Consider the following 24,143-nt stretch of genomic DNA (forward strand, 5'->3'; position numbering starts at 1 on the left):
CTTTAGCTCAAGTGTGAATAAAGACCTTTTAAGAATCAATAAGAATATCGTATGTTGTGCTTAAGTATTACCCACCCAACCAAATTGACATCAAAAACAGAAACAGCCATATGTTTATAAGTATACTAGTGAAAAGTAGGTTGCAGATTGATACTTAAAATGAAATATGTTAGAGAATCTCTGCTGATTGTTTGTGCATTGTATGTTTCTATCAACCATCTGATCCGGGAAAAAGTGAATCCTGAATGAATACACTACAGTGTTTCCTAGGTTTTCAGTTCAAACTTCAAAACCTAAAACAGAGTTTGGATGCCTAAGGTCACAAGAAAATGGAAAAAGACATAGTTTCTTTTTCTAAGAAGCAAAACAAAACCAGTCAATAAATTCTGGTTATTAGAATCCTCAAATAGTAGCCACAGTTAAAACAATTAATTCCTCTGGGGCTATGGGTGAATTGTCTGGTTTCAGTTCACAGTGATGACTGCCAATTATAATATTCTGATCATACTATAAGTGGTGAACTTAGATATCTCACTGTGTAATTGAGAACCTGCAGCAACATCTTGTATATTCAGGAGGCTGCATTGCATAAATTAATCTTCTTTCTAATAGCAAACATTAAGAATAAAAGTGATGGTTAGAATTCATATGAAAGAGAATTGTAGGATGAAGTTGGAGAGAAGACTGAATTTTATAATGCTTAGTTTTCCTTCCTCTTAAGAATAGGGCACATTTTCTATAATTCTTTTCTCAAATATCCCTCCAAGTTAGGGAGTACATTACCATCACCATTGTCCATAATTCACAAATACTTGAAAAATATAAGAACAGAGATAATGCTAGTTTGATTCATTATCCATTATGTGTTACTGTGCTTGGTCTTTGGGAAATTAAAAAAAAATAGCTAGGGTTAAAGCTAGAGATAGATCCTGAATACTGTTAGCATGATGCTTATTGGAATACTTATACAGAAAACATAAATATAGCTAACCTCTTTGCATATTTTTAAGGTTTCTAAAAGCTCTACATATATTACCTCATGTGACCCTCCCAACAATCTTGTGAAGTATTAGTATCCCCATTTTACAGATGAAGAAACTGAAGGTGAAAGAGATTAAGGTGACTTGCTTAGAGTCACATATTAAGAGGGAAGAAACAAATGAAGATCTTCCTGATTCCAGAAAGTTCAGTATTTTTTCCACCTAAGTTACCTAGTTTCCCCATAGCAATTTAACAACTTAAGGAACATTTATGTATTAAGTGTTTACAATGTGTAGAGATACAAAGATGAAAGAAAATGCATTCCTTGATATTAAAGAACTTAGAATATAATAAGGGGAGTATGCACAGACACAAATAAATGGAAAAAAAGATAGGATAAGGGACAATGGGGAAATACAAAGCACTTTAGGAAAACTTGAGGACAGACCACTTTCAGCATGGATTAGGTCGAATTAGAGCTAAGCTTTGAAGGAAGAAAATGATTTAAATAGGTGGAGATGGGTTAAAAAAAAGTACATTGCTAATATTGGGAAGTAATTGCCAATGCAAATGTGTTCAAGGGAAAAAAATGAATAGCTATTAATTCAGTTTGCATGAAATATGGAATATGTGAAATGCATTAGTATAGAAGGCCTTGTATACTATCTACAAGCTTAGATTTCATACTCTTGAAAACAGGAAAAGCTGTGATTTGTTCAGACCTATGTATTAGGAAGTTATTATTTGATTATTGAACTAGTCTTGTGTGTATACAAACATATACATGTTGAGATATATACCTATATGTGTATTAATTCAAATGTTTAGAGAACCAAGTCAAATTTATAGGACTAGAAGTCATTCAACAATTAATAAATGGTCAAAGGATATGAACAGCCTGTTTTCAGGCAAAGAACTCAAAGCTATCTATAGTCATATGAAAATATGCTCTGCATCACTATTGATGAGAGAGATACAATCTAAAACAAATCTGAAGTACCACCTCAAACCTATTAGATTGGCTAATAAGACAAAAATGGAAAATTATAAATTTTAGAAGGTTTGTGGGGAAATTGGGACATTAATGAACTATGTTGGTGGAAACTAATCCAACTATTCTGAAGAGCAATTTGGAATTATTCCCAAGGGGTTATGAACAGTACATAAACTTTGACCTAGAAATACCACTACTGGTTCTATGTCCCAAAAATATTTATAAAAAAGAGACCTATTTGTAGTAGCAATTTTTTTTTTTAGTGGCAAAGAATTGGTAATTGAAGCAATGTCCATCAATTGGCTGACTAAGTTGTGGTATGTAATTGTGTTTGAATGTTATTGTGCTATAAGAAATGATAAGGAGGATGATTTCAGGAAAAAAAAATGGAAAGGCTTACATGAACTGTTGCAAAGAGAGGAGAATCAGAACATTGTACACAATAACAGCAAGGTTATAAGATGAAGAATTGTGAATGATTTAGCTATTCTCAGCAATAAAATGATCCAAGACAATTCAAAAGGAATTATGATAGAAAATGCTATTTGCCTTCAGGGGAAAAATGATGTCTGAATACAGACTGAAATGTTTTTTGGCTTTGAGTCGAATTTTATTTTCTAAAATATATGTAAAAACAAATTTTAACATCAATTTCTTAAAACTTTGTGTTCCAACTTCTCTTCCTCCCTCTATTCCCAACCCCGCCCACAAGAAATCAAGCCATTCAAAATATGTTATACATGAGTAGTCATGGAAAAAAATCCCATATTAGCTAGTTGTGAGAGAAAATAGTAAAAAAAAACCCCAAAGCTTCAGATTAAGAAATTATCAAAGAGGAAAAGAAAAAAAAATTAAATGTGTTTCTGTCTGTTTTCAGATTCTCAGTTCTTTCTCTGCAGATGGGCCGCAATCTTGCCTTGCTGAAAACAACCACATGTTTCCCAGCAGACCATCCCCGACTACTGCTGTTATTTTGTATACAGTACATTTCACTCTGCTTCTGATCACGTAGGTCTTTCCAGGTTTTTCTGAAAGTATCTTGTTCATAATAACCTGTCTATAGTACCTTAACCTTGACAGAGAGTTTTCTTCATAATAGCCCACCAAAGTAGGTACCATACATTTAGAAATTGTAATCAATCATCATAACTATTTCCCTCCATCCCACTCCCTTCCCATGATATTTGCTCTATCTTCTTTTTACCTATTCCTCCTCAAAAGTGTTTTACTTCTGACAGTCCTCTTCCCCGCTCTGCACTCCCTTTTTTCATCCTTCCTTCCTTATCCTCCTCCCCTCCTACAGAGTGCAAAGGAACTGGGACTACAGCCAAAAATCACGTACCCAGCAAAACTGAGTCTAATCTTTCAGGGGAAAAATGGGATTTCAATGTGAAAGAGGTCTTTCAGGCATTTGTGATAAAAAGACCTGAACTGAATAGAAAATTTGACTTTCAAATACAAGACCCTGGAGAAGCATAAAAAGGTAAACAGGAAAAAGACTTCATGAGGGATATTAAAAGATCAAACTGTTTATATTCCTGCATGGGAAGATAATACTTCGAACTCATAAGAACTATCTCAGTAAGGAATTCACAGAAGACACAAGACTGAACTGAATATGAAGGGATGATATCTGTAAATCATTTATGATTTGTTCTTTGAGGGTCAGACAGAGTGGGGTGTCTTATGTCTGGGGCCAGATTTAGGCTTGGGGCCTCCTGGGTCCAGGGCTAGTGCTTTGTCCACTGTGCCACTTAACTAACCCATGATGACATCATTAAAATTGGGTTGAGGTATAGGAGGAATAGACTGGGGGAAGGAGAAGAGGAGAGATGGTCTGGGGAGAGGTAGTTCACATGAAGGAAACAAGAAAAAAGCTTATGGAGGGGAGGAGAAGAGTGGGAAGGAGGTGGGGAGTGAGTAAACCTTAATATCATCAGAATTGACTCAAAGAAGGACTAACATACATACTCAAGTAGGTATAGTAATATATTTTTGGCCTGAGGGAGGGGAGGGAGATAAGGGTGTGGGGGAAGAAGGGAAGTAGGGAAGGGCTGATTGGTGGAGAGAGCAGTAAAAAGCAAAACACTTTCAAGGAAGATGGAGATGTTTTGCATCACTGCACAAGTACAACATATTGAATTCCTTGATTTCATAGGTTTGAGGAGTGATTAAGAAAAATTTAGAACACATAATTAGCTCAGGGACCTTGATCTCATCAGAATGGGCCCATGGACGGAATAACATTTTTACCCAATTGGGAGATGTAATCTATTTAACCCTGCAGACTAAAACTTAGTATTTTCTCACTTTCTCTCTCCCTTCCTTCCTTCCTTCCTTCCTTCCTTCCTTCCTTCCTTCCTTCCTTCCTTCCTTCCTTCCTTCCTTCCTTCCTTCCTTCCTTCCTTCCTTCTTGACATACTTTATTTCTTTTCCCTTTTCACTGTTTTTGTATAAAGTTACTAATATGTAAATGTTTGATGTGATTACATATAAATAACCTATATCATATTGCTTATTGTTTTAGGTTGTAGGGAAGGAAGGAGAGGAAGGAGGAATAAAATTTCAAACTAAAACTTTAAAATAATCTCAAATGTTAAAAATTGCTTTACCATATAACTGGGAAAAATAAATTATTTTAAATAAACAATAAGCAAATCACTGAAATATACAGCTATGGACTATTTAACATTGTTACTCCATCATTCTATTTTTATTTCACTGAAATCTTGGGAGAAACTTTAGAAAATTCCACTCATATTGATTTAGGAGAGTGTTGATATGGACACCTGGAAAAATGTTGGTAATTAAAAGTTAATATATCATAAGAATGAACTGATACTATTTATTTTTTTTAATTAAAACAATTTTATTTATAATTGTCAGTACCAAATATTATCTTTCCTTCCCTACCTCACTTGTACTCTTCCTTAGGTGTTAAGCAATCAGATATAGGTAATGCATATGCAATTATGTAAAACATTACCATATTAATCATTTTGTGTAAAAAAACTTGAATAAAAGAAAAAAATCAAAGTGAAAAACACCATGTGTCAGTAAATTTTCAATAAATATCAGTTCTTTATTTGGAGGTAGTTAGTATGTTTCATCATTAGTCCTTTGGGATTGTCTTGGATCTTGTATTGCTGAGAACAGTTAAGTCATTCACAGTTCTTCATCAAACAATATTGCTGTTTCTGAGCATAAAGTTCTCTTAGTTCTGCTCACTTTACTATACATGAGTTCATACATCTCTTTCCATACCTTTCTGAAATCATCTTGCTTGTCCTTTCGTATAGCACAATAATATTCCATCACCATCATATACCACAGCTTGTTTAGCCGTTCCACAATTGATGGACATTCTTTGATTGCCAATTCTTAGGCACTGAAAAAAAATCTGCTATAAATATTTTTCTACAAATAGGTCTTTTATTCTTTTGGGGGATTGCTTTGGGATATAAACCTAGCAGTGATATTGCTGAATTAAATGGTATGCACATTTCTATAGCCCCTTTGCTAGTTCCGAATTGCTCTCCAGAATGGTTGAATCTTTTCACAACTCCACCAACAGTGGAATAGCATTCCAGCTTTCCCATATCCCCTCCAATATCCAACATTTTCCTTTTGTGTCATATGTGCCACACTCATAGCTGTGAGGTGATACCTCAGAGTTGTTTTAATTTGCATTTCCCTAATAAATAGTGATCAGTAGAACGTTTTTTTCATATGATTATAGATAGCTTTGATTTCTTTGTCTCAAAATTTACTGTTCATATCCTTTCACCATCTATCAATTGGGAAATGGCTTGTGTTTTTAAAAATTTGACTTAGATCTCTATGTAAATGAGACATGAGGCCTTTATCAGACATACTTGTTTCAAAAATTCTTTCCCAATTTCCTGCTTCTCTTGTAATCCTGGTTATATTAGTTTTGTTTCTCCAAAAACATTTTAATTTTTTATAATTAAAATCATATATTTTACATTTTGTTTTGCCCCCTATATTTTCTTCTGGCCATAAATCTGACAAATAATTCCATGGACTCTTAATTTGCTTATGATATCATCTTTTATGTGTAAATTATTTACCCATTTTGAACTTTGTTTAGCATAAAATGTGAAATGTTGATCTATACCTACTTTCTGCCATACTCTTTTCCAATTTTTCCTACAGTTTTTGTCAAAAGATTAATTTTTGTTCCAAAAGCTTGACTCTTTGGGTTTATCATATACTAGATTACTATAGTCATTTATCATGGTGTAATTTCTACCGATTCTATTCCATTAATACACCTCTCCATTTCTTGGATAGTACTAGATTATTTTGATAATTACTGCATTAAAATATTATTTGAGAGCTGGTACTGCTAGAATAGCTTCTTTCACATTTTTTCAATGATTCCCTCGATATCCTTGAGGTTTTGTTCTTCCTGATTAATTTTGTTATTGTTTTTCCTAGATCTATAAAATATTTTTTGATTGTTTGTTTGGTGTGTTATTAAATAAATAAATTACTTAGGATTGTCATTTTTATTGTATTAGCTCACTCTACCCATGAGCTATTAATATTTGTCGAACTGTTTAAACCTTACTATGTTTCTGTGAAAAGTATTTTATATTTGTGGCCATATACTTACTTTGTTTTTCTTGGCAGATAGACTCCAAGGTATTTTTATTGTCCTTAGTGATTATAAATGAAATTTCTCTTTCTGTTGTTGCTTGAATTAGTTGATAATACATAGAAATGCTGATGATTTTTGTGGGTTTATTTATTTATTTAGGCAGGGCTTGTCATTGGTGGTTTATTTAACACAAATAAAAATGTGCAAATTTTTACTCATTTTCTTCACTCATCAGTCTAGCGTTTGGATTGGTAATCTTTATGGCTAGCTGAGCTGCTCTCTCAACTATGACTTTCCGATTCTTCGAGAAAACATTGTGAGCAATTTCAGCACAGTAAGATTTGTTACACATCAGCAGCACTTCTAGCTCTTTGACGTTGTACACCAGAAACTCCCTGAATCCACTAGGTAACATGTGTTTTGTCTTCCTATTGCTTCCATAACCAATATTGGGCATCAAGATCTGGCCCTTGAATCGTCTTTGCACTCTGTTGTCAATGCCTCTTGGTTTAAGCCATTTCTCTTGATCTTGACATATCAGTCTGACTGGTGACGAATGAACTTCTTGGTCCTCTTCTTGATGATTTTGGGCTTCACAAGCAGTCTGAGGGCAGGCATGGTGCCAGTGAAGAGAGAGCTGCCCCTCCTCGGGAAGCGCCAAGGAAAAGAGAGAGAGAAGGAAAGACGTAGCACAGGGGTTGATGGGACTTTACTGGGTTTATTTTTTTATCCTACAACTTTGCTAAAGTTGTTAATTTCAAGTAGCATTTTAGTTGATTTTCTAGGATTTTCTAAGAATAATACCATATCATCTGCAAAGATTGAGAGTTTTGTTTCCTCATTACTTATTCTAATTGTTTTAATTTATTTTTCTTCTCTTATTGCTATAACTAACATTTCTAGTAAAATTGCAATAATAGATGTGATACTGGGCATCCTTGCTTTATCCCTGATTATACTGGTAAGGGTTTTAGTTTATATCCATTACAGATAATGCATACTGATGGTTTGAGATAAATACTACTTATCATTTTAAGGTAAACTCCTTTTGTTCCTTTGTTCTCTAGTGTTTTTACTAGAAATGAGCACTACATTTTGTCAAATGACTTTTCAGCATCTATTGAAATAATCATATGATTTCTGCTGTTTTTTATTTCTATGGTCAATTATGCTGATAGTTTTCTTAATAATGAACCAGCCCTGCATTCCTGGTATAAATATTACCTGGTCATATTGTATGATCTTTGTGATGTGTTGCTGTAATATTTTTGCTAGTATTTTATTTAAATTTTTGCATCAATATTCATTAGGAGATTAGACTTTAATTTTCTTTCCCTGTTTTGGCTCTTCCTGGTTTAGGTATCAGCACCATATTTGTCTTATGAAAGGAATTTGGCAGGACTCCACTTATTTTCTCAAATAATTTACATATCATTGGGATAAATTGTTCTTTAAATGTTTGGTAGAATTCAGTTGCAAATTGATCTGGTTGAGGGAATCTTTTTTGGTTATTATGGGTAATTTATATTTTATAGATATACATCCACTTCATTTAGATTGTCAAATTTATTGGCATATAAGTGGGCAAAATAGTCCCTAATAATTGCCTTTATTTCCTCTTCATTGCTGGTAAATTCACTCCTTTTACTTGTGATGCTAATACTTTGGTTTTATTTCCTTTTTGTGATCAAATTAACCAATCTTTTATCTATTTTATTGGATTTTTCATAAAATCAGCTTCTGGTTTTATTTATTTTAAAATAAAAGTATTTTATTATTTTCCAGTTACATGTAGAGATAGTTTTCAACATTTATATAAGATTTCCAATTTCAAACTTTCACCCTCCCTCCCTTCCTTACCCCCTCCCCTAGACAGCAGGTAATATGATATAGGTTATATATACATAATAACATTAAACATATTTCTGCCTTAGTCATGTTATAAAAGAAGAATCAGAGCAAAAAGGAAAAACCTCAAAAAAGAGAAACAACAGCACCAAAAACAAAAGAAATAGCATGGTTCAATCAGCATCCATATTCCACAGTTCTTTTTTTCTGGATTTGGAAAGCCTTTTCCATTATGATTCCTTTGGAACTCTCTTGTACCATTGTATTGGCAAGAAGAATCTAATCTATCACAGTTGATCAACACATAATGTTGATGATGTATATAATGTTCTTCTGGTTCTGCTCATCTCGATCATCATCAATTTCTACAAGTCCTTCAAGGTTTCTCTGAACTCCTCCTCATCATTGTTTCTTACAGCACAATAGAATTCCATTACATTCATATACCACAACTTGTTCAGCCATTCCCCAATTGATGGACAACCCCTCAATTTCCAATTCCTTGCTACCACAAAAAGAGCAGCTACAAATATTTTTGTACATGTTTGTCCTTTTCCCTTTTCTATGATCTCTTTGGGAAAAAGACCCAAAAGTGGTATTGCTGGGTCAAAGAATATGCACATATTTATAGCCCTTTGGGCATAATTCCAAATTGCCCTCCAGAAAGGTTGGATCAGTTCACAACTCCACCAACAATGCATTAGTGTTCCAATTTTTCCATAGCTTCTCCAAAATTTATTATTTTCTGTTTTTTGTCATATTAGCCAATCTGATAGGTTTCAAGTGGTAGCTCAGAGTTGTTTTAATTTGCATCTCTCTAATCGATAGTGATTTAGAGCATTTTTTTATGGGAACAGATAGCTTTGATTTCTTCATCAGAAAACTTCATGTTCATACCCTTTGACCATTTCTCAATTGGGGAATGACTTGGATTCTTATAAATTTGATTTAGTTCCCTATATATTTTAGAAATGAGGACTTAATCAGAAGTACTGGACATAAAATTGGTTTCCCATGGGCAGCTAGGTGGCAGATAGAGCACTGGCCCTGGAGTCAGGAAGATCTGAGTTCAAATCCGACCTCAGACACTTGACATGTACTAGCTGTGTGACCATGGGCAAGTCACTTAACCCCAATTGTCTTACCCCCAAAAAACAAAAACAAAAAATGTTTCCCAACTTTCTGAATCCCTTCTAATTTTGGATGCATTGCTTCTGTTTGTACAAAATCTTTTTAATTTAATGTAATCAAAATAATCCATTTTTCATTTCATAATATTCTCTATCTCTTGTTTGCTCATAAATTGTTCTCCTTTCCAAAGATCTGAAAGGTAGACTATTCCTTCCTCTCCTAATTTACCTATGGAATCCCCTTTTATGTCTAAATCATGTACCCATTTTGACCTTATTTTAGTATAAGGTGTAAGATGTTGGTCTATGCCTAATTTCTGCCATATTATCTTCCAGTTTCCCCAGCAGTTTCTGTCAAATATTGAGTTCCTATCCCAGAAGCTGGAGTCTTTGGCTTTATCAAACAGTACATTATGAATGTCATTTACTACTGTGTCTCCTGTGCCTAGCCTATTCCATTGATCCTCCACTCTATTTCTTAGCCAGTACCAGATAGTTTTGATGACTGCTGCTTTATAGTAGATCTTCAGATTTGGTACAGCTAACCCACCTTCCTGTGCATCTGGTTTTATTTATTAATTCAATGGTTTGCTTACTTTCAGTTTTATTAATCTTTCCTTTCACCTGAGTTCCAGAAGCAGCTGCTGCCACAGCTGACACCATGGCTGTTCTGCAGTGTGCCCTGTCTGGTGTAGACTGCATAGCATGGCTCTGCTCCACTCTCACCCTGGTACAACAGCTCTTTCCTGCCCACTCTCTAAGCTATCTTTGGCTGGAAAATGATCTTACCCCATCTTTTTATGGTTTATGCTCCTCCTGGAATTGTTCTATGGCATTATTTGAAGGGATGTGGAGGGATTTAGGGAAGTGCTCCAAGAAGTCACTGCCTTTTCTTCACCATATTGGCTCTGACCCCAATCGTTTTCTTACATTCAATTTTATTCATCTCTCCTTTGATTTTCAGGATTTCCAATTTGGTGTTTAGTTGTGGATATTTAATTTATTCATTTTCTATTTTTTTTATTTGCCTGGACAATTCATTAAACTGTTTTTTTTTCCCTCTATTTTATTGATGTAAGCAGTTAGGGACATAAATTGTCCCATAAGTACCTCTTTGGCTGCATCCTGTAACTTTTGATATGTTGTCTCATCATTGTCATTTTCTTTAGTGAAATAATTGATTTTTTTCTACAAATTCTTCTTTGACTCACTTGTTTTGTTTTTTTAGGATCAGAATATTTAATTTCCAATTGATTTTTATTCTCTCAAATGTACATTTATGTAATTTTTATTGTATTTTGATCTGGAAAGGATGTGTTTACTGTTTCTGCTATACTGCATCTGGTTGTAAGTTTTTAATGCTTTAATACAGAATCAATTTTTGTGTAGGTCCCATGATTGCTGAGAAGAAGGGATATTCCTTTCTGTTCCCATTCAATTTTCTCCAGAAATCTATCATGTAACTTTTCAAGAATTTTATTAATTTCCTTTCTCTTTTATTTTTGGTTAGATTTACCTAGTTCTGAGAGGAGAAGGTTAAGGATCCCCACTCTTCTTTTGAGGTTGTATGTTGAAATTCTGTGCCAATGTAGTAGATTTTTATGGATAGGTTTTTGTTTGTTTGTTTGCTCATTTTTCCCAATCTATTTCTTGATGTTGGACATTATATTAAAGTTGGGCTATGCTCAACTTTGGGTGATAATAAGTGAACTTCTGTTTTTCATTTACTTTCTTTTTCTGCTTTCATAGCTCAGTCTAAAGGCCTATAAATTTTCAATATTTCCAATGTGGTGAAATTTGGGAAGAATGATGTTAACTGCCCTCCCAGTATGTTCTCTGCTCCTTAGACAGGTAGAGACTCTGCTCCCTTGTGACTGTGAACACTCTTATTCACCCTGGAAATGTGACCCAGAGCTGAGTAATACCTGACAGAATTGCTAGATGGAATCCATTTCTTCTCCTAGTTTTCATAGAGAAGTTCCCAGGATCAGTTTCTGCCAAAGGGTTTATTCCCTTTACTATTCTTAGGCATTGGGCTGCTCCCTGCCATTGCTGCCAATGTCTTGCCTAGTGCTGCTGTCCTATCTATGCTCCTGGCCAACCCTCACTACTGTGTCTGTAGACGTCTCCTTCTATCTTCCTAAACTGCTGGATTGGAAACAAAAATGACTTTGTGTGACATTTTCTTGCCCTTTTCCACAGAGAATTGAGTTTGGTATATTTTCTAGGTTGTTGTATTGGAGAACTGAAAGTTGCCAGCTCTCATTTGCCTTCCTGAGTCCACTCTTCTGGTTTTTCTAATTGTTGAGAAGGTTTTTTTCCCCCTCTTAATATTGTCAAAATCTGTCTTTTGCAACTTCCAACTATTTTTTTAGTGTTTTATTCTTGAACTAAACACAAGAAATTTAATGTCTTCAACATAAGAGTCCTTAAATTGCTTAAAGGCAGCCATTATTGTTTCTGTAAGTCTACTTTTCTTCAGAATCTCTAGTTCTTTCATTGAATCTTTATATGATATAGCCTTAAGTGTCTTCAGCATTTTTGTTATTCTTTTTCAAATGTGATCTAGAATGTAGTATAAGCCTATAATAAGACCTTCCAGAACTGGACACAGCATTCCTGGTATGTTCAGACTGGAGCAGTTTAAAATAGGACTATCATTTCAACTTACTGTGGACAATAAAGCATCCTTTATTTCTTCCATACCCTCCATATCATTGTAGTCATCCAATATTCATTTCTGGATTTATAGTGCAAAGGAAGGCAAAAATATTTAGATGAATGTTTTGAGAGATTGGAACATTAATATGATGACATGTTTAAAACAATATGTACACTGACCATTTTAAGCTATCATTTCTTTTTTCAAGTTTTTGCTATTATAGAACAAAAAGCATAATTAGTAAAAAGAATGGTTTGCTTAAGATACAAATTAAATTTTAACATAACATACTATAGCTTCATCCTTTTGCTTCCCCAGTCTATTAATTCAAATTTTGTTTATATGTGTTTTCCTTTCATTTTTTGTTACTATTTTTTTCTTGTCTTTTAATCTTGTTTCAGTCTTTGACTTCTCATCTTCAGTCTTTTTGTCTATCTTTATCAACTGAACTGCTGGATCACTTGTACTCTTCTGCAGCTGACCTCACTTCAAGTGGCTCTTTTTCTACCATTGCTCCAATGATTTGACTGCTTATCTTTGAAATATACACACACTCTCTCCCTTCCCCCTTGGTTTTCTCCCATGCTCAATCTGACAAAAAATACTTGATTCACTTCTTTTCTTTTTCCATCCCCAAACTTTTGAAGTTAACTCAGCTTCCATTGGGGGAATATAATATTGTCTATTTCTGCCATAGTCCTGAAAAATTCTCTTCTACAAAATGAAAACAGTGGGTTAAATTTTCAAAATTAAAAAAAAAAAACTGTACAAAACCCTTTCTCCTCTTTCAATTTACTTAACTGAAAAATATTGAGATTGCTAATTGTGAAATATTATTTCTTATCACCTACAACTCAAAAAGTCTTAGTCCCTTACTCTTATTTTCCTAAGCCTCCAGTTTCAGAGGATGAAACTGTATTTTAGCCCTTGCACTTGTATAAATGGTTCCACCCCTGTCTGTATCATTCTAGTCTTTTTCTCCATTGACACCATGTTCCTTTTTATTAATTCCAGTTTCATTATGATCTGCCATAGGTAAACAATGCCTTTCCTTGATGCTGTCATCTCCTCAAGTTGTAATCTTATGTCTTTGCTCCTTTTCATGATAAACTTCTAGAACTGATTATCTTTGCTTATGGTTTCCACATTTTCACTATTCAGACACTTCTTATTCCTCATTATGTTAAATAAGTACTGTCAGTCTATTCAAACTGATCTCTGAGAATAGAATGGCAATACTTAATTAACATTATGAGGATTAAGAAGTGTCTGATAAATGAAATTTCCATTCAATGAAACATTAAGGGTCTGCTTTGTGTAAAGTATTTTGCTAGGGTGATTGGGAGAAAGAAACAATAAAATAATAATAGTTTCTGCTTTCAAGAATGTACATTCTATCTCCTAGAAGGAACATAAAGGAGAAAAAGAGGGCCAAAACTGAGGGTATTAAAAAGGCCTTTTAAAAGAAGGAGCATTATATCTAGTATATGAAGATAAGAATTCTAAGGTGAAGTGCATTCTAGGCATGGGGAAATGGTAGATGGTATGTACAAATGGATTGGAAATATTGCACTATATATTTGAGCATAGTTGTTAATTCATTTCTCCTGCAATATATAATACAAGCATGTCAGAAAGGTATGTAGAAGCTCATCACATAGTAATGAATGACCAGGCTAAAGATTTTTGTTGTTTATATATCTTATTGACAATGAGTCACTAAAATGCATTGTGTACATTAGAGGTATGATTAGATCTTTGTCACATTAAGTTATTTTGGTAACTATGTGGAGGATGGTTGGGAAAAGAAAATAACTGGAAGAAGGACCAATTGATAGGCTATTGCATTATTCTGGTTGAAAGGTGAGATGGGCCTGCCAAAAATGATAGCGGAGTACGTGAATATTCCAAATTTGGCAACATATTGGATATTGGGAGGTAGTGAGGAAAAATAGATTCAAATATTAATCTAAGGCTATTATTCCATGTAACTGAAGCATCTTACTTACCTCAGCAGAAATCAGAAATAACAAAGTTTAGAAGAATAGGCACGTTGTAGAAGACAATGTTAGGATCAACTTTAGTAAAAGATACTGATAGGATATCCAGGAGGTGATATCAGAGATACATAACAAGCAACTGAGGATGTGTGACTACAACTCATTAGATATTAAGGCTGAATACGTATATGTGTACTATTCATATATACATATTTGAATGAATATATGTATATTCTTATGTATAAGTTACTTGCATAAGGACAATCAATCAACTCATGAGAGCTAATGAGAAAAAGAGAATGAGATGGGGAGGGAGGGAAGAAGGTAGAGGGAGAAAGGGGGTGAAAAAGGGTTGTGATTGAGGACAAAACTCTAAGAGATACCCATGATAAGGGGAGGAAGATGAAAGATGATACAGGAAAGTGAAGAGCAAAGATAAATAGAAAAATAAAAAGCTAGGGAAGAGAAAGTATTCAGGTGTGAAATGCAGTCAACAGTATCAACATATTTTTCAAATTGTATGAGACCAGAAAGGAAAAAAAAAAACCACGAATCTGAGGGCAGAAAAAAAAATAAAAAAAAAACACTATTGGATGTAGAAGTTAATTGATCATTGATAACCTTGAAGAAAACAATTTCAATAGAATGTTGGGCTTAGACACCAGACAGTAAGAAGTTGAGATGAGAAAAGCTAAGAAAGAAATAGAATAAAGAAGTACAAATGATTATATCTGGGAGTTTGAGATTCCTCACATTTGGAAGGGGTGGGGGAAGCATTAATAGGACTACTATATTAAGAAAGAAAGTTACTTTGCAGATATAGAACTTTAGGGGGAAAAAGAACCATTTGTGTGTGTGTATGTGTGTGTGTATGTGTGTATATGTGTGTGTGTGTGCGTGCATGTGTGTGTGTGTGTGTGTGTGTGTGTGTGTGTGTTTTAGACCTAATTATGTCTATAGCAGTGGGGAAAAAGGAAACAAGGGGATATTGCAGGATTGAAGTAAAGTAGATAGGAATACCCAGACAGACCAAGACTGAGACAAATAAGCCTTTTGTAGAAAAACAAGAGGGGGCAACCTAGAGGTTATCAGCAGAGTATCTGGCTTAGCAAATAAAAGGTCAACTTTTTGCTCAGAGATCAATATAAAGGAGGGTAGGATGTAGGAAGATAGGGTGGAGAAGAATACAATGAGTGAAGCTTTGGTTCCAGAATGCAAAATGGAAAAGGAATATAAAGGTGAAAATGGACTGGTAAGTTGAAGGAAGGAATGAATTACATGAAGTTGAGGATACAGAAAGAAATAGTAAAGGGAAATTTTCCTCAAGAAATGACCATATATCATAACCTAATCATAGTCTTTAGCTTATTTTTTTCTTCGGTGTACAGAATTTTAAAGGACCTAGTCTACATTTTTGAGACCTCACTTGTGAATTGTTATTTTTTTCTGAGACTAGATTATTTGTCTTTGTTTTTTTTTTTTTTATAAATCTGGGCATTTTATATTTGTGTAAATATCCATCCATTTTATGTAGATTGCCAGTATCAATGGCACATAATTGGGCAGAATGGATTCTGGCTAGAGTGGTTTGCTATTACCTTCTTTAACTCATTTTACAGATGAGGAACTGATCATAGTTGATAAGTATCTGAGGCCATATCTGAACTTAGGTCCTACTGACTCCAGGTCCTATGCTCTATTCACTGTGGCACCTAGCTTCCCCTTTAGGTATTTAGATTATGCCATTTGGTATAAATGTGATTAGTGAGGATATTAATTCACTATCTCCAATATATTTCAGCAAAATAGTTTCCTTTTTTAATCGCTTTTAATTACGTCTATTTTGGGTCATGCTATTATGGTACAACAACATGTCAGGTGAACTCCCACAACATTACCATCCAAAAAACTTTAAAATAACTCCTCAAATTCAGTTTTAGAGAGGAAGAGACAATAAAAAGGTCAGAATGACACATTTTTCCTGACTAAGGCAAACTTAGGAGGTAAACAAAAAAGATCAATGACACCGAGATTAGGTGGGGGCCAGCTAAGAACATGGCAAAAGAACAAGTAGAAGGTCTTGGAATTGGCCACAAGACCAACTACAACAGTGACAGCAGCAACTTCAGGAGTTTTCAAAATAGAGGTATTAAAGGGATCAAACAAATGGTCAGAAAGATATTATAGGCAACCCTTTGATGGCACTAGGGGCAGCTGGCACTGACTGGCAAATATATGGCCCATAAGTAGTTCCTAAATGAATTTCCAGCTTAGAGAGGGATTGCTGTGGTCAATCACAAGGGAATAAGGGCCCTGGTCACAGTTCCAAGACAGAAAGAATCACAAGTATTTGTGGCTGAAGGAAAATAAGGGATCTGGTGATAGTTCTAAGACCAAGAGGATTGGCTACTGTGGAGCAGAGACACTTCCTGAGTAAAGACTAGAATGCAGAGAAGAGTGGCCAGACCCCTCCCTAGATAACACCACATTGGAAGCACAAAAAACTTGCAAGCTCCCATAGCTAGCTCTGAAAATAATAGCACAAAAAGCCAAAAATATATGACAGTTGCTCTCCAGCACCAAATGAGCAGAGTCCAACTTTAACAACAAAGTTCAAAATCAAGAAAATGGCTTTAAAAATAATCATACAACAACAACAAATCTTGACCCCAAAGGCTACTTCATGGCAAGGAAGATGCAGACATAAACTCTGAAGAAAACAACAATGAGGGGGAAATATATATATATATATATATATATATATATATATATATATAATCAAAACATGGAAGAAAAGTGCTAATTGGACACAAGGCCAACAGGAATACATAAAAGAGCTAAAGGAAAAGATGGGAGTAGAAGAGAAGAAATTGGAAAAATAAATGAAAGTAATACATAAAAATTATGAAAAGAGTATTAACAGCTAGGTCAAAGTGGCACAAAAATAGTGAAGAAAATGATACCTTAAAAAAAAAAAGAATAGAAGCTTTGCAAAGCGCTTTGCAAACATTATCTCATTTGATCCTCACCATGGTCTTAGAAGATTAAAGGGGGCCATACTGGGCTGCAAACCGTATCCAAACCCCGACTGTGCCAACACAGACCCCCAAACACACTGCACAAGTGAAATTTACCACCAGCCTCTGAATCAGCTACAGCACCAGAGTCGCCTGGAACTAAGCTTACCATCAGATGAGAGGACTGAACAGCTGGCCTGGGGAGTGGAAAACACAGGTGTTTCTGCCAGTCCTGAGGAGGAGTTCAGATATCCCACCCCAGCAGGGAACCAGGAAAAAATCTTGAGTATCAGGAGGCTCAGGTGGGGGAAGGGTGCATGATTGTTGAAGCTAAAAACCACCAAAGCACTCTGCTGGCTTGTTAACTAGCAAGTTGGCTTGAGGTTACCTTCAGACCAGAAAACAGGCCAGGTGAGAAAAAACCTGCCCTCCCTCAAACCGAAACACCTGGCACCCTTTAAAGCTTGACAAAGTGTAGCTTGCAAGTAGGGCCCAGTGTAAGAGGGAGCTAAAAATCAAGTAAAAAACAGCAAGATGAGCAAGCAAAGAAAATTGATAACAATAGAATGTTTCTTTAGTGACAAGGAAGATCAAGGTGCACACTCAGAAGAGGATAACAACCTCGGGGCCCCTACATCCAAAGCTTCCAAGGAAAAAGAAAAAAAGAATAGAACTGATGGTAGAGGAGGCACAGATATCCACTGAAGAAGTGAACTGCTTTAAAAGAAGAATAGTTTAAATGGGGAAGGAAGCACAAAACTTCAATGAAGAAAACAATTTCTTAAAGAACAGACAAGCAAATGGAAAAAGGGGTACAAAAACTCAGTGAAGAAAATAATTTATTCAAAATTAGAATTGGGCAAGCAAAATCTAATGACTAGAGAAGACCAAATCAAAAGAATAAAAAAAAGAAGACAACATGAAACATCTTATCAAAAACACAGTTACCTGGGCAGCTAGGTGGCACAGTACATAGAGAGCTGACCCTGGATTCAGGAGGACCTGAGTTTAAATCCGGCCTCAGACATTTGACACTTAACTGGCTGTGTGACCTTGGGCGAGTCACTTAACCCCAATTGCCTCACCAAAGAACAAACAAAACAAAACAAAATAAAACCTCTTTATGTATCCAAATAAAGACCATGCCCCTAAAATAAGATTTCTTAAAAAAAATAACAAAAAAAATCACTTACCTGCAAAATAGATTGAGTAGAGATAATTTAAGGATAATTAGATAACCTGAAATCCATGATTTCTTTTAAAGAGGCTAAACATCATATTTCCAGAAATTATCAAGGAAAAATGCCCTTATGTCTTACATCCAAAGGGCAAAATAGAAATTGAGAGAATACACAGATGACCTCCTGCAAGAGATCTCAAAATGAAAATTCCCAGGAATATTATAGTTAAATTCCAGAGTTCCCTTTTCATTGTGAAACTATTGCTAGTAGCCAGAAATAAACCACTCATATTTCATGGATCTGTAGTAACCATCACAAAAGATTTAGTACCTTTCGTGTTAAAGGAGTAGAGAAATTGGAATATGATATTCCAGAAGGTAAAGAAACTAGAATTATAACCCAGAGTAACCTACCCAGAAAAACTGTGTATAATGCTTTAGTGGGGGAAGTAGATATTTAATGAAATAAAGGACTTTCAAGTATTCCTGAGGAAAAGACCAGAGCTGAATGGCAAACCTAATATTCAAACACAAGTCTCAAGAGATACATAAAAAGGTAAACATGACAACATAATTGTAAGAAACTCTTAAAGTTAACATTTGACATTTCTATTTGGGAATATGATATATGTATCTCCTAAGAACTACATCTTTATTAGAGCAGTTAGTAGGAGACTATATGGGTAGAGAGCATGATTATGAGTCAATAATATTGGGATGATCTCAGAAAAAGGGAAGAGGTGAAAAATAGGGATGTATTAGGGGAAAGGGGAAGGATGAGATAGAAAGAGGAAGATTTTCTTACATAAAACAGGAGCACATGGAATAGATTTTACAGTGGACGGTGAGCAATGATTGAACCCCACTTGCATTGGGACTGGGCCAGAGAGGGAAATATATAAATAAACACTCATTTGGCTAGAGAAATTTACATTACACATTAGACAAATATCTATAAGGGGATAAGAGTTTTAGATGTTAGATAATAAAAAGAAAGGTAGATTAAAAAAGGCTTTGTCAGAAAAAAGAAACAGACTTTTGAGGAAGGACAGGATAAAAAGTGAGAGAAAGGGGCAGAGCCAAGATGGCAGAGAGGAAGCCTGAGCTCTCCTTCTGTTCCCTCAAAAAGAACATTAGGGGGGCAGCTAGATGGCGCAGTGGTTAAAGCGCTGGCCCTGGATTCAGGAGTACCTGAGTTCAAATCCAGCATCAGACACTTAACACTTACTAGCTGTGTGACCCTGGGCAAGTCACTTAACCCCCATTGCCCCGCCAAAAAAAAAACAAAAACAAAAAAAACCAACAACATTAAATCAAGCCTCTGGATGGATTCTGAAACTACAGAACCTGCAAAGAGACAGAGAGACACAGTCCTCCAACCAGAGATAATTTAGAAGACTTCAGGAAAAGGTCGGTCTGACTCGGGCAAAAGGGAGGCCCAGCGCAGGGCAGCAACCCAGCACCGAGGGGGTCGGGGCAAGTCAGCAGGAGCTGCGGGCCACAACCGGACAACTGAGGCTCCCGGAACGTGGTTCAAAAATCTGGTGGCCAAGAAGGACAGTGGAAAAACCTACCTGCACTGGCCGGGAGGGAGACGAACTGGTCAGGCGGGAACAGACGCCGGGGTCCGGCGCCTGGCTGGCCGAGCACAATCAGACAGGAAGTGCAGGGTGGCGGATCTCCACACACCATAAAGGCCTCAGAGTAAAAGCCCGGTCACACAGCACCTATACACCTGCACAAGAAGCCCAAAACAGGGACCCTGGTGCCCCCAGAGCAGACCTCAACTTAAAGAATAAATAAATAAGCTGCAATAATGAGTAAGAAGCAAAAAAGAGCCCTCTCCATTGAGAGCTTCTGTATCAATAGGGAAGAAGCCAACACAAACTCAGATGAGGACAATAGCCTCAAATTGTCTACATCTGAAGCCTCACAAGGGAAGGTGAATTGGTCGCAAGAACAAAAAGCTTTCCTGGAAGAGCTCAAAAAGGATTTTAAAAATCAATTGCAAGAGGTAGAAGAAAAAATGGGGAGAGAAATGAAAGCAAAACAAGAAAACTATGAAAAAAGAATCAGCAGCTTGGAAAAGGAAGCTGAAGAAAACAAAGCCTTAAAAAATTCATTTGGCCAAATGGAAAAAAAGCTGCATAATCTCACTGAAGAAAACAATACCTTAAAAAATTCACTTAGCCAAATGGAAAAAAAGGTGCATAATCTCACTGAAGAAAACAATGCCTTAAAAATTAAAGTGGGACAGTTGGAAGATAAGGAATCCATGAGACACCAGGAATCAGTCAAGCAGAATAAAAAAAATGAAAAAATAGAAGAAAATGTGAAATACCTCATTGGAAAGACAACTGATCTGGAAAACAGATCGAGGAGAGACAATTTGAGAATCATTGGACTGCCTGAAAGCCATCACCAGAAAAAGAATCTAGATACCATATTCCAGGAAATTATTAAGGAGAACTGCCCTGATATCATAGAATCAGAGGATAAAATCATCATTGAAAGAATCCACCGATCACCTCCTGAAAGAGACCCCAAAAGGAAAACTCCAAGGAATATTGTAGCCAAATTTGAGAATTATCAGGTGAAGGAGAAAATACTCCAAGCAGCCAGAAAGAAGCAATTTAAATATCATGGAGCCACAGTCAGGATTGCTCAGGACCTAGCAGCTTCAACATTAAAGGACCACAAGGCTTGGAATATGATATTCCGGAAGGCAAAAGAACTTGGATTGCAGCCAAGAATCTATTACCCATCAAAAATGTGCATTTTCTTTCAGGGGAAAAGATGGACATTTAATGACATTGGGGACTTTCAATCTTTCCTGGTGAAAAGACCAGAACTGAATAGAAAATTTGATCTCAACATACAAGACACAAGAGAAGTTTAAAAAGGTAAACAGAGGGGGGAAAAAAAAGTTACCCTATTAGGTTAAACTGTTTATATCCCTACAAAGGAAGATAATACTCATAACTCTTAAGAACTGTAAATGTATTTGGGCAGAGAGAAGGACTTTATATAGAGGGTATAAATAGAAATTGTCTTTGATGTGATGATACAAAAGAATTAAGGGGTTAAAAAGTGAGTCTTGGGGAGGAGAGGAAAGGGGAGGTGGAATGGGATGAATTATATCATATGAAGAGGTAGAAAAAAACCTATTACAATAGAGGGAAAGAAAGGAGGGGGGAACATTGTTTCAACCCTATTCTCATTAGATTTGACTCAAAGAGGGAATAACATATACGTTCATTGGGATAAAGAAACTTAACTCATTCTTTAGGGAAACAAAAGAGGAAGGGAAACGGGGGACTGATAGAAGGGAGGACAAAAGCAAGGGAGAAAAGGGTAAAGAAAAGAGAGGGGGGTGATAAAAAGGGAGGGCAGATCGGGGGAGGCAGGGGTAAGAAGTAAAACGTCGGTGAGGAGGAATAGGGTGAAAGAAGGGGGGAAAGTACAAAGGGGGTAAATAGAATGGAGGGGAATAGACAGTCAGTAATAATAACTGTGAATGTGAATGGGATGAACTCTGCTATAAAACTGAAGTGAATTGCAGAGTGGATTAAAAACCAGAACCCTACAATATGCTGTTTACAAGAAACACATTTGAAGCAGAGAGATACACACAGAGTAAAGGTAAAAGGCTGGAGCAGAATATATTATGCCTCAGCTAAAGTAAAAAAGGCAGGGGTAGCAATCCTTATCTCAGACAAAGTGCAGGCAAAAATAGATCTCATTAAAAGAGATAAGGAAGGAAATTACATCTTACTTAAAGGTACTATAGATAATGAAGTAATATCAATATTAAATATGTATGCGCCAAGTGGTATAGCATCCAAGTTCTTAGAGGAGAAGTTAAATGAGTTACAAGAGGAATTAGATAGTAATACTATACTAGTGGGGGATCTGAATCTCCCCCTCTCAGAATTAGATAAATCTAGCCAAAAAATAAATAAGAAAGAAGTGAAAGAGCTGAATAGATTACTAGAAAAGTTAGACATGATAGATGTCTGGAGAAAATTGAATGGGGATAGAAAGGAATATACCTTTTTCTCAGCAGTACATGGCACATTTTCAAAAAATGACCATGTATTAGGGCACAAAAACATCATAGTCAAATGTAGAAAGGCAGAAATAGTAAATGCATCCTTCTCAGATCATGATGCAATAAAAATTACATGTAAGAAAGAGCCAGGGAAAAGTAGAATGAAAATCAATTGGAAACTAAATAATTTCATTCTAAAGAATGAATGGGCCAAACAAGAAATCTTAGAAACAATCAATAACTTTATCCAAGAGAATGACAATAATGAGACAACATACCAAAATCTATGGGATGCAGCCAATGCAGTGCTTAGGGGAAAATTTATAGCTCTAAATGCTTACATGAATAAGAAAGAGAAAGAGGAGATTAATCAATTGGGCATGCAACTTAAAAAGCTAGAAAAAGAACAAATTAGAAATCCCCAATTAGACACTAAATGAGAGATCCTGAAAATTAAAGGAGAAATTAATAAGATTGAAAGCAAAAACACTATAGAAATAATCAATAAAACTAAGAGCTGGTTTTATGAAAAAAACAATAAAATAGATAAAATGTTGGTTAATTTGATTAAAAAAAAGAAAGAAGAAAATCAAATTACCAGTATCAAAAATGAAAAGGGTGATGTTACCACCAATGAAGTGGAAATTAAAGCAATAATTAGGAAATATTTTGCCCAACTGTATGCCAATAAATTTGACAATCTAAATGAAATGGATGAATATTTACAAAAATACAAACTGCCCAGGTTAACTGAAGAGGAAATAAAATCCTTAAATAAACCCATATTAGAAAAAGAAATTGAACAAGCTATTAATGAACTCCCTAAGAAAAAATCCCCAGGGCCAGATGGGTTTACCAAACATTTAAAGAACAATTAATTCCAATATTATACAAATTATTTGGAAAAATAGGTGAAGAAGGAGTTCTACCAAATTCATTTTATGACACAAATATGGTGGTGATACCAAAACCAGGCAAAGCAAAAACAGAGAAAGAAAATTATAGACCAATTTCCCTAATGAATATTGATGCTAAAATCTTAAATAAGATATTAGCAAGGAGATTACAGCAAGTGATCAACAGGATAATACACTATGAACAGGTGGGATTTATACCAGGAATGCAGGGCTGGTTCAACATTAGGAAAACTATTAACATAATCAACCACATCAATAAGAAAACCAACCAAAATCATATGATTATCTCAATAGATGCAGAGAAAGCTTTTGACAAAGTACAGCACCCATTCCTAATAAAAACACTAGAGAGTTTAGGAATAGGGGGAGCTTTCCTTAGAATAATAAACAGTATCTACCTAAAGCCATCAGCAAGTATTATATGCAATGGAGATAAATTAGAGGCCTTCCCAATAAGATCAGGGGTGAAACAGGGATGTCCATTATCACCCCTATTATTTAATATTGTCCTAGAAATGTTAGCTTTAGCAATCAGAGAAGAGAAAGGAATTAAAGGAATTAGAATAGGCAAGGAGGAAACAAAACTATCACTCTTTGCAGATGATATGATGGTATACGTAAAGAATCCTAGAGAATCAACTCAAAAATTACTTGAAACAATTAACGACTTTAGCAAAGTAGCAGGATATAAAATAAATCCACATAAATCATCAGCATTTCTATACATGACCAACAAAGT

General features: G+C 35.3%; 1 pseudogene; it reads right to left on the reverse strand.

Annotated features, from left to right (window-relative positions):
* Positions 1–6,765: 6,765 nt before the first annotated feature.
* Positions 6,766–7,217, reverse strand: LOC122735956 (annotated as a pseudogene).
* Positions 7,218–24,143: the final 16,926 nt, after the last annotated feature.

This window comes from Dromiciops gliroides, chromosome 1, assembly GCF_019393635.1.
Source record: "Dromiciops gliroides isolate mDroGli1 chromosome 1, mDroGli1.pri, whole genome shotgun sequence".
NCBI classification, from domain to species: domain Eukaryota; kingdom Metazoa; phylum Chordata; class Mammalia; order Microbiotheria; family Microbiotheriidae; genus Dromiciops; species Dromiciops gliroides.